This window comes from Urocitellus parryii, chromosome 16 (assembly GCF_045843805.1).
Source record: "Urocitellus parryii isolate mUroPar1 chromosome 16, mUroPar1.hap1, whole genome shotgun sequence".
NCBI classification, from domain to species: domain Eukaryota; kingdom Metazoa; phylum Chordata; class Mammalia; order Rodentia; family Sciuridae; genus Urocitellus; species Urocitellus parryii.
The window spans coordinates 15267623-15280031 of NC_135546.1; the positions used below are offsets into that span (position 1 = coordinate 15267623).

Genomic DNA, 12409 nt, shown 5'->3' on the forward strand with positions numbered 1-12409 from the left:
TTGGTTCTGCTTACTCAAGTGCTGGCTTGATTGTCAGCCAAGCTTGCTCTGACTTGGTGGCAAAGATGTCCATCTGTAGTTCTGCCAGCTGAACAGTTCCAGCAGGAAAGACACACTTCTTTCTCATCAGGTTCAGCAGAATTTCCAGGGCCCTCATTCCTCAGTCTGGGTCATATACCAATCCCTGAGCCAATCATCATGACCAGAGAGCTGGAAGTGCTGATTGGCCAGTTCTGAGTCACTGTCCTAGAGCCCAGAGAGGAGTTTTATGACCTAGGGGCAAGGAAGATTAGTTCTCCATAGGAAAAACAGGATTCTGTCACAAGAAAAAGGAGAAGCAGGAACTGAACAGGCAAAAGCATCTGGCCCATCATAAGGACACTTAGAAATATACCTCCTTCTGTTGTTTTCTCAATAAGTGGTTCTACCTTCACAGGAAAGGCAAGGAATCTCCCCTGTTCCTAGTATTGTTGGTCACCAATGCTGTCCTCCTAAGTATTCCTAGAAGCACCTCTTCCCACTCTGGCTTCTATTGTTCCAGCCACAGTTCAGGGAACACACCCTCTCTCCCACATTCCTGCAGTCCATCTAACCCTGCTTCTCCTCATGTCCACAGAGATCTTTTTTAAAGTCTAAATCTGCTCACAGCTCTTGAAAGCCCCCCTTGTGAACTACCCTTTGGCTTACTAAGCTCTGTCAGATCTTACTCCTATTCACATCTTTGTGGCCTTGTCTTTTGTCTCTTCCCCACACTCATCCTCTCTCAGTCAACTTCTCTTGGGGCACAGTGAAAGCCTTTGCATGCTGTTCTTCATGTCTGGAATGCCTTAGCCTTCATTGCTTGGCCTTCATCTCAGGTCCTTATCACCTCCCCCAGGAATTTCTCCATGAGTAGTACCCACTGTTCCCACCTCACAGTGGGCCTACACCTCCCAAGGGCTCTCATAATAGTACTGTCCACTTGCTTCTTCATGGCACATACAGTGGGATGTTATATTTTAAATGTTAGCCTCTGTGGGTTTTTAGGGAAAATGTGGTTTTAAAGTTTTGGTATAATGTACTTTTGGTAAGCTGCACAAACATTTAATGTAGAGCTCAATGAATTTTTATCAATCTATACCTATGTAACCATCCCAGAGATCAAAGTGCAGAACTCTTCCAGCACCTTCTTCCAGTCATGAAAAGTATCTCTTCAACCCCAGAAGAAAACACTTCTAAAACCAGTTATCAAACTTCATATAAATAGAATTCTATAAAAATTACTTTTTTGTGTTCTTTATAATCAAAATAATGATTCCATGTTGTTGTGGAAAGAAATAATTCATCTGTTTTTATTGTTGAAAAGTTTCTCTAGAGTGTGAATTAACCAGCTTATTTATTCAGACTCCTGTTGGTGTGTATCTAGAGTGTTTCCAGTTTGGGCAATTAAGAATAAAACTGTTATGATTTATGTTCAGTGTTTAGTAGGCGTATGTTTCCATTTCTCTTGGAGACATCCCTAGAGTGGAATTTCTGAATCATAGGATAGATCTATGTTTAGTAAACTGAAGAACAGTTTTCTATAGTGATGTACTGTTTTCATTCCCATCAGCCATGAATGGAGTTCCAGTGGCTCCATTTCCTAGTTAATACTTGATAGTGTCAATCTTTTTGATTTCTGCCAATCTGGTAGAGATCAGGAAGGTTTTTTTTTTTTTTTTAATAAATTCTGTTACTCAGGAATCTTAACATTCCTTCATTTTAGATTATCATCTTGATGCTGCTGTCCCTTTTTTGGCTCTACAGAAAAAGAGAAGTCAGGTGTTTTTCCCCCTGGCTTTTGTATTCCTAAAGAATAGGGGTTTATGAGAAATAGGAAAAAGCTGTGCATTGATGACATGGTTGATAGGGGAATATTCAAGGGATTTAGGAGAGACCCAGAATCTCCAGATAAATTCCAAAGAACCTGAATGTAGAATGGACCTGTGTCCTCCTCCTAGGCAGGTGCTTTAGAGGAGAAATGGCTGTGGGGAGCAAGGCAGAAGAATCTCATGTTTATAACACAGCTCGCTGAGGCCACATGCCATTGGGGCTGAGCAGTGTTTCCTACGCACTTGAGATGTGTTAAGACCTAGGAATAAGGGACAAACAATGACCTCTGTGGGAGGGTGAACCCTCCTCAGATAGGAACAAAGATGTACTAACAGGTGCCAATGTAGCTAAGTGATGATGTATACCAGATGTACCCCATGAGGTCCCCAGAACCATGCTGTGCACTAGAGGTACAGGAGAAGTTTGGCTTGCCTGATATTAAGATTTTCTTCACTGTGAGGGGAGACCACAGTACAGACTAAGTTCACTGACCCAAAGATCAAATTATCTTTCTTGCTCACCTGAGCTTGTGGACTGAAATTTGATCATGGTCCCCCTTTTGACACTGAATTGTGCTTATATTCCAGTATTTTCCCTTTCTCTCCTTGAACTGAAAGCAGAGAGAAGATCTGATTCTTCCAGAATCAGTGACCTCCTGTCCCAGGGCTTGACACAGAGTAGGGGTCTGGGGGAATCTGTCAAATACCCTTATCAATGGGTATTTATATTTCTTTGGATGCTTTGTGCTCCATCGCATGGTTTTCTGCCCATGGGAAACCTCTAATAATTCTTCAATGGAAAGAAATTTAAATGTTCTTGACCTCAATTTCCCTGATTATAAGTTCCTCCAGGGAAGGGTAAGAAGGAGCTACCTGGTTTAGCACCCACCATGATAAAGTCCTGGGAGGCAGGACTGTGTACACCACACTTGATAGATAAGCACTGAACCCCAAGGAAAGTTGACTGAGAAGGGGTAGGTATGGGGAAGGGACAAAAAATTTATTGAGCCCTCACTTTGTGCCAGGCATTGGTCTAAGCACTTGACATGCATTAACTTCAGTGACCCTCACTACAATTCAGTGATGTTGATTCTGTGGTTATCTCCATTTTACAGATGGAGATATTGATGTGTGGATTCTGAATACATGTGATTGCTGAGGACAGTGGTGAGATTTCAGTCCAGGCTGCTTGATTCCAGTGAACATGTTCCTTTTCCCAGTCCTGTGCCTGGGCTCTGCATGATCCACTCTACCCAAACCTTCTCCTTTCCTACCCATCTCATCAGTCACCTCTTTATATCCCTTCACCTCTCCTGACTTCCCTGATGCCACGAGTAGGAAATGTTCATTCCTCTCTCTTTATTTCTTTGTTCCCATAGCACTTTATTTTAAGGATTCATATAAGTAAAGACTATGATTTTATCTGTATTTGAGAGAAAACGTAAAGCAATAGTAACATAAGCAAGATAGAGGTTATTTTTTTTCTCATGGCTGCTCTGCCATCCTAGTTTATCTCTCCTTTAATAACCATTAATACATTCCAAGGAGCAGGAAAAAAAGGAGAGTTTGCTCATTCCCTTTAAAGAGATGTCCCAGAAACAGCAGTTTCCCTTTTATCTCATTCGTCAGAATTTAGTCACATGGCCACATCTTACTGCAAAGGAGGTTGGGAAATACAGTCATTTAGTGGGATATGGGAAGGACTGGTTAAAAAGAAAACCAGTTTCTAAAGTAACGTTGTTGCCTTAGTATGTATCGGTCATACCCAGGATGGCTTATTTAGCTTTCTCCTCAACTACAACAACTTAAAGGCAGCTCTTCATCATCTTCATCCTTAGCTCCCAAAGTCTAGCCCAAGTTGGAGACACCTGAGATGGGGAAACAAGTGATTACAGGTTGTTTCTTTGGCTGCTCTGTGGTCCATACCATACATAGTTCTCTGCCCATGGCAGACCTCGAATGTTGTTCAGTTGAAGGAAACGTAAATCTTCTTGACCTCAGTTTTTCTAATTGTGAAATGGGTATAAATGATCTCAAAGGTCAACTCCAGTTTGGACATTCATGGTATGTATGACTGTAAAATAAAATTTGAAAAATATATGTATTATGTCATTAAAGAAAGAAAGCCTAGCCAGAGATGGCTATTGTGAACTGCCTTTGCTCTTTCTGTATTTCTTCTCCATAAGCACATATACATGTTTGCAGATAAATAGAATCCCATTATATACACCATTTTATAACCAGTCATTTTCACTTTATAACATACTAAGGGACTTCTGCCTGTGAAAAAGCCAGCTTGTAGAGATGGTACTCTCAATAAACAGCTGGAACACCTGCATGAAACTGTTTCAAAGAAAATAAAAATCAGTTACAAGCTATCAAAATGCTCTCCAGAAAGCTAGGACTTGAGGGGCCAAGATCCCAATGTGAAGAGAAGCACAGCGAGATGAGCCTGCCATGCTTTGTATTTTTTTTTTCCATGAGTCTGCCAGTTCATACAAGGCTGAGAAGCACAGAAGAAAACAGAGGCTTAGACCCGGGAGTAAGCAGAGCTTTCAGCAATCTCATGGTGCTAGAGAGAGAAAAATAATTCAAACTAAAACCACTTCTGGGCCATTATACGTTCTCTAAAACATTTATTGAATTCATAAAATTAATTGAATTCATAAAATTTTGACCTTTCAAAGAACCCCAGAGATAATGAAAGCAAACGTTTCATTTTATGGATATAGTGTCAGAAACACAGAGACATTGAGTAACTTTCCCAGGGCCCCACAGAAAATAGGCACAGCCTCCTAGTACAGACTTCTGTCACTGGAGTGCTCTGTGGCTATTGCTGCTGTTCTCAGCTTTAACATCCCCATTCCTTTACAGCCATCCAAGCCAAAGAGATAGAGAGAGAGATCAATTTAATCTTAGTTCTGGTTGAGGCCTTTTAATAAATGAAAGTGCTTTTCTAAAAGGAAACCAAGCACAAATCCCTTTATAAAAATTATTGGTCATTTTTTTCTGATTACCAAAGTAACATAGATTTACTTTAAAAAATTAGAAAATACAGATAAATAAAAACCCAAGAGTGCTCACAAACTTTTCTCCTTCCCACCAATCCTTGATGTAGATACTTGAAGCTTTTTTATGCATAGGTATAGTTTTTCACAAAGTGAGTTCATATATACCTAGTCTTTTATAACTTCCTTCCTTCCTTTTTTTTGGTACTGGGGATTGCACCCAGGGGTACTTTACCATTGAGCTACATCCCCAGCCTTTTATTTTATATTTTGAGATAGGGTCTTGCTAAGTTGCTGAGGTTCTTGCTAAATTGGAGAAGCTGGCCATGATCTTGCAATCCTCTTACCTCAGCCTCTGGAGGAACTGGGATTACAGATGTGCACCACCACATTTGGTTCATAACTTACTCTTTTCTTGGTTGGTGTGGTGATGCTGGGGATTGAACCCAGGGCTTTATACATGCTAGGCAAGTGCTCTACCAACTGAATTATATCCCCAGCCCCTATAACTTGTTTTTTAAGTGATCCTTCTCATCATGGTCAGTTTTCACATAATTCTATATTCTCTTATGTGATTTTAACAGCTGGTTAATATTGTTAGTAGTCTATTCTATCAATGTGCCATAATTTATTGGGTATTGTATTATTTTTAGTCTTTTACTGTTACACAAAAATCTGCAATAGACATCTTTATGCTTTTCTTGGTGGTGTCCATGATTATTTTATCAGAGAAAAGTCTCAAAGTATGGAATAACAGAACTGAACCTTTTTAAAATTCTCAACATCTGGTTATAAATTACTCTCCATTTTATCAGTGTATATTTCTCTAGCAATATGCACATAAGTATGGACGTTACTTAAGAGGAGATGGGGGGCAGATCTTGTCATTCCAGCTTGCCATCTACTTTTCTTGCTCACTTTCCTTTAAATAGATAAAGAACTAGGAATGTAGCTCAGTGGTAGAGCACTTGCTTAGGATCTGTGAGACAGTGGGTTCTACTCTCAGCATGATAGATAAATGGATGAATGGATGGGTGGATGGATAGAAAGACAAGCTTCACAGCATATAGTGTAACCAGATTTCACATGCAGACATCAGACTAACCACTTAAGGCCAAAACTTTGAACTGAGCCAGGGCCAAGTTGAAATAGCCAATTTTGATGACTAAATAACCATCTGACCACTTGGTCCACTTTGGTCCTCAAGGATGTAGTCCTACCCTCACAAATTGAGCAGGAAATAAATCAAGAGAAGGGCTATCTTGCCTACTTTAGAAAGCTACATTTCTAAAAAATGAGCTTTTGGATCTCTCAGTGCCAGAGTGTGCAGTCCTCAAAGGGGTTGGCTGACTTCATGAAGTGATGGGTGGGGATCTGACTGGGCACTCTGCCCAGACCTACCAGTCCACAGTTTGGAGCACAGCCTGGGAATCCAATGTAAGTGGCATTCATTTCCTCCAGGTCTTTAGGGCTTTGTTATTATCTAGTGTCCCCTGTGCAAATGAAAGATAATTCCTTTGGTTAGCGGGAAACTGCAAGTTATTAGCATTAAGTGGGATTTGTTTCAGAGTTGGGGGATATGGGTTCTATGGCTGATTAGGTGGGATACCTTTGGTAAGACCCTTCTCTCTGGGCCTTCCTCAGTTTCCCTATGTGAACAAGGAAGTAGTTGCCCTGGATTTGGTGAGACTTGATTCCTGTTTTCTAGAGGAGGAAGGAAGGGAGGGGACTCAAGTACCCGGCCCCTACCAGAGCCAAGCACCAGTTGAGCACTTTGTACATCTGAGTTTATCTGCTCCTAACAAAAGCCCTATAAGGGAGAGGACTTTTGTGTTTTTACTTTTCCTGCACTGATACCTCATTAGCACCCTGATTTTCATCCTTTACCCACTCCTAGTCCCGGTGGTTTAAGAGTGGCTGAAACTGCCTCCTTGCTAGGGGTAGGCATGCAACTGAGGTGTGGCCAATGAGAGAAGCCATAATGGTGCCCAGACTGGGCATGTGACCCAGGCCAGGCCAATGGGAGTCAACCTTGGGATTTTTGCTGGAAGTATTGGGAAGGAGATGATCTCTTTGGCAATTGGCCATTCCTGCCTTTTTGTGGAAACAGCCTGCTAATAAGAGAGACACAAAAGAAGCAGTCGAGATTCAGAGAGAGGGGCTGGGGTTGTAGCTCAGTGGAAGAGTGCTTGCTTATCATATGTGAGGCACTGGGTACGCACCACATATAAATAAATAAAATAAAGGTCCATCAACAGCTAAAAAAAATATGTGTATATATATTTAAAAAAAAGATTCAGTGGGAGATGGGTTCATGACAACTTCATTTGAGCCCTGATATGGGCTGTGCTGAATCCAAGCATGCCTCTTATACTTTTTAATTAAAAAACCCTTTTTGACTAAGTCAGTTATTATTGGTATTGTGTTACATGCAACTGAAAAAATCACTAAGATCCTGGATATAGCCTAGGCATTATTATTCTTGTTTTGTGTGCAGATAGAGAAACTGAGTCTCAGAGATGCAAAGTAAATGCAGAGATAGCAAGTGGCAGAAATATTTTTAGTCTGTGTTTTTCTCCTTATCTGTCATCTCTCTGCCAGAACTCAGGCTGTCTTGATTTCTTTCACAAAATACAGAAGTAGGAGCAGGGTTGGGGGCCCAGACTGATCCAGGTTCCAGAACTGGTTTGGCTGCTTCCTGATTGTCTGATATTAGGATAACTTACTGAATCTTTATGCTTTTGTTTTCTCATCTGGAAAATGGAATGACAAGAAAATCTACAGCATGGAACTGTTCTGAGGAGTGGGTGTACTGAACTCTCTATGTAAAGCTCTTCAGATAGAGCCTGGCCCAGTCATTTTATATAGGGGCTAGCTATGAATTTTTTAATTTCCTGGCTGTATATTGTTATCCTGCCCCTACCCCATATGGCCTGGGTTACCTAATGATATATTATATTAGTTCCAAATGTCACAAGATAACACCCTGGTCACCAGGAGCTTTAAATGTCTGATCTTCGGTTTCTAAAATTAATTCTTCTAAAGATGCTGATCACTATGGGTTTAGCAGCCCTAAATCTGTCCCAGGAAGTGAAACTTTGGAGAGGAATTCCAAATAATCAAGCCTTTGCTGACTGGCAAGAAGGGAAGAGAAAGGGGATGGAAGTTGATCCAGCCATTTCCGACCAAGGCTTTTACCCCGCCCCTCACTCTGTAAGCCCCACAGCTGTGCAGAGGAAATATCTTTCCTTTAGAGTTTATAACAGGTGTGACCCTGGGCGCCAATTCAGTTCCAAAGAGTGCATTAGCCTGATAAAGTGTAAAATACAAAGGAATCCCTGAAGAATAACCAGGGAGTGGGAGGGGCTTGGTGGGGTTTTAGGGTGGGTCCTGATTGAGGGTTATGTTAAAGTGTAGAGAGCTTGTCAGAGAAGCAGGTGGGAAAACCTTGTTTCTATGATTTACAGCAGTCAGGGGGGGTGCCCAGGAAAGTAATATGTCTGCTGGGTATCATGAATCAAAAGTCTCTGGACATTACTGATGACCCTTGAATCCCCACCTTGCAGACAGGCTTGGTGTCTATGAGCTACTATTTGTGGAGCACTTACTAAGCCCTTTAAATAAATGGCATCATGGAATTTTCCAACAGCACTGCTAAGATGAAGATAATAGCATGACCTTGGAACTTGGGGTAGGCAGCATTGGATGGATTCTCAGTTGTTCTACATGTGGCCTTGTGCGAGCCACTTGGCCTCTCTGTGCTTTCGTCGTCTTATCTGTGAAGTGATGGCTCCTACATTCAGGGTGGTGTGAGGATTTGCTTGGTCAGCACTATAGAGCTTTGAGGACCCTGGCAAGATGATTGCTACTTCGTTTTACAAACACGGACCCTGAAGACAGAAAAGGGGATCACTCATCCACAATCCCCATGCATTACCTGTGAAAATGAGCCCCAATCTTCTTTTGAGTTGACCCCACAACCCCTGAAATTGCCTTGTACTGGGAAGAGGCTGAAATATTCCCATAATACCCAATCCTCCTTCCCCATCAAACAATCTCCTCTGAGCTTACTGAAGTGCCAAGGTCAGATCTGAAGTGATAACTGTTAAGAAATTCAAATAGGGTTTTCCTGGCACTGAGGAATGAGAGAGAGAGTGGGGTGGGGAACGAGAGGGAGGAAAGGGGTGAAGGAAGGAAGGAAAAGAAAGAAACCAACCCCAATCTCTCTCAGCTACAGGAGCCAAAGCAGTAAGAATCCGGGTGGTGTTTCTGAGGTCCTAAAGAACTACACCCTGACTCAAGTTGGCACAGGTTGCTACTTGAAATGTATGTTGAAATGTAAACTCGGGCTGGAGGTGTAACTCAGCACAAAGCCCTGGGTTCTAGCCCCAGCACCGGAAGAAAAAAGTAGGGGAAAGAAGAAAAAAAAAAAAAACCAACTCATTCATCAGGAGAGATTAAATAGGAGGGTGTAGGGTTTTTGACCTGGGGGAGGGGGTCTCTCCCAGTGGAACCTCAAGGCCTCCAGGAGTAGGCTTCCCACTCTGTCAGTCTTGAAGTCTTGACTGTCTTTTCTTATCTAGGGTCTAAGCAGGGCATCACAGTTTGTCCTTATCAATACATATGCGGTTGACTTTGCCGAACATGGTCTCATCCCCATTCTCTTAACTATTTTCATGTGTTTGCGTGCCCCATGTGCACGCGTGGCGGAGATATCTCTACTCTTACCTTTTCCCACACGCCAGGAACCATCCCCCGCGCGGAGCCGAGGCTGGTGTGCCCCACAGGAGCTAAGACAAGGAGGAAGGTGTGGGAGCTGGAGGCGTGGGGTACCCCGCGCTGGTCCCCAGCCTCCTCCCGGCGGGTGATGGGCGGCCCGCTGTGGCTCCTCCCCCGCGCCCCGCCCCCGCCGCGCCCCCGCGGCACCGAGCAGCCTGGCCATAGCTGCCGCCACGCCACCAAACTTTCCCGGAGCCGGCACGGGTGAGTCGGAGTGGCGCGGGCAGGTCGCGGACGGGGGCGTAAGTGGGGCCTCAGCGGCTGGGCGAGGCTGCGCCCTGCCAGCTTGGGATCCCCCAGTATCCCGGAGGGGTAGCGGAGACCTCCAGATCGGCGGTACCAGGTGGGCGTGCTTGGAGACCCTGCGTCGCGGCAGCCTGGGGAGGGTGGCAAAGCTCGCCTTGCTCCACAGCCCCGCTCCCTGCGCTGTGGTTGTGGCTCCAGCGCCTGGACGCGCAGGCACCTGTGGCTTCCCGGGCCATGGCCAGGGTGCGTGCCCTGAGCTGTTCCTCTGGCTTTTGAAGAGGGAAAGGCCAGCACCCAGCCGAGTGCGATGCTACCCTGGTCCCAGCCTAGGTGCCGAATGTGTTCTCTGTGCCTAGGTGCTGAGCATCTATTGTTTCTTTCAGTTCTCCCTATAACTCAGTGAATCGAATATGGCCATACCATTTTACAGAGGAGAAAACTGAGGATAGGGAGGGGAAGTGGAGCCCAGGAGCATTGGCTAGTAAAGAAGAGAGCTAGGATTTTGAGCTGGAGTTGGGCGACCCTAAACCATTAACCATAAGTAGTGGAGCCCCAGGTTCAGTATTACTTAGTGTGGGGGTATGGTAACTTCTGGACCTCCACCCTTCCCTTCCCCTTCTTTCCTCCCTCGTAGGAGCTCCATGGAGTGGTTTTTTTTTTTTTTTTTTTTTTTTTTTTGTGTGTGTGTGTGTGTGTGTGTGTGTGTGGTGGTGGTGGTGGTGGTGGTGGTGGTGGTGGTGGTGATGGTGGTGTCCTCCTGCTTGTGCCGAGAAAGAATCCTTTGTTGAAATGGGTGGATGTTAAGGCTAGAAAGTGGATTCTGATGGTAGAAGCACATGGAGGCTGCTTATTCTGGATAGTTAGGGGACCCCAGATTCTGGAAGTTAATTTCCCTTACTCTGGAAGAAGTACTGGTAGGCAGGAGCAGGAGCTAAAGCTTAGAGATTCTTGTTGAAGCTCTTGTTCTTTGTGTGATCTGGGGTCCCCTCACTGCCCAGAAGATCCCACCTTACCCCATCCCCATTCTGAGTCACCTGTTATCTTTGAAGTGTCTGCTAAGTCTGGGAGCTGGCTTGTGCAGGGATGCCCCAGGCAGAGTTGCTGTCTTCCTGCAGGGGGCTCCCAAGTCAGACCCAAGCCAACCAGAGGGAATAGGCGGGGAGTCCTGTGTGAGCAAGGTCTCCAGGCTGAAAGATGCCCAGTGAACTCATACCCCTTTTGAGGGTCAGGGCCTTGTCCTTCTGTGACAATGAAAAGGTAGAGTGTACCTCCAGAGCCTGAAAAACAGGGGGATTGGGAGTCTGATAAAGGCTTGAATTCCCCACCGTTGGCTTTTACCTTGGGGAGTCTGGGAGAGTGGAGAGAGACAGGCCACACATCAGAGATCATCATGTATTATGCCATTTAATACAGCAGCCTTGCAAGGTAAGTATCTTTATTGCTAGCCTCGTTGAGCAGATAATCTACTGCGATTCAGAGAGTTGGAAATGTGAACACCAGTTTTGCCTCATCTTAGATTATCAATGAAACTTGGGTGGCAGATGGAACCTTAGAAACCTTAGATCCTTTTGTGTTTCTGGCTGCAGCAGCAAAGCTAAAGAATAGAGGGATGCCAGGCAACAGGATCCCCAATACCTTTGCATTTTTCTCCAGGTCTCTTGGTGGACCTGCTGTTGAGGATGATCACTCATCAGAATCCCTGAAAACCCCATGTAGGTATACTACTGTGACTTAGAGTTTGCAGGACCCCCACATGCAAAACTGCCCAGCTGCTCCAGGAGGTATTTCCCCTAGCGGGGGAGAGTTAGAAGAAGAGAGCAGGGGATGCCTATACCATTTTCAAGTGAGTCCTACAAAGGCTGGAGCTGCCTGGTGAGGGAATCCACATCCCAGAGAGATTGGACATCCCTGATCTGGGTGTGGTTCCCCTAGGCCCTCAATTGAGTATTCCAAGGAACTTCCTCCCCTTGTACTTTGGAATTCAGTGTTCATACTTTACTCTTCACAAACAAGGAGTGCCTGATCAAAGAGTGTGGCCTTGCCGTTGAAGAGGCAATGCATAGCAAAGGGATTCTGGAGCTGACACGCCTGGGTTCAAATCCTAGTGCTGTCTCTTATGAACTCTGTGGCCTTGGGCCAGTTGCTACACCTCTCCATTCCTTGTTTTCCCCACATTTAGAATGGGGGAATTTGTGGCACCTTCCTCACAGGCTGGTGAGAGAATTGTGTTCATGTACATAATGCACCGAAATGATGTTCCATAATACATAAAAATGCTATTTAAGTGTAGTTGTTATTGTTACTAGGAATGTCCTATAAATCCAGGTTTGTGGGCTTGCAAGCGTCAGCTTTCTCATAAGTATAATGGTACTAATACAGGACCACTTTATCCATCTAACCTACACACAAGTCTGCCCTCTCATCTGTAAAATGGAAGCAGGTCTAGTTAGATTAGTATGTCTCCCAGAAGTCTTAGTGAAACCTCCAATTTTAACAAAGTCTCTATGCAAATTTATGCAAACTCCT

The 12409-nt window shown here is 44.3% G+C and overlaps 1 protein-coding gene across 1 annotated transcript in view; it reads left to right on the top strand.

The window, feature by feature from the left end:
- Nucleotides 1-9865: 9865 nt before the first annotated feature.
- The window catches only part of Hrh1 (histamine receptor H1), a 93951-nt gene continuing 91407 nt past the window's right edge, over nucleotides 9866-12409 (top strand). The window contains exon 1 of the mRNA XM_026383063.2: nucleotides 9866-9980. The gene's annotated coding sequence lies outside the window, so the exon portion shown is untranslated. The remainder of the gene's footprint in view (nucleotides 9981-12409) is intronic.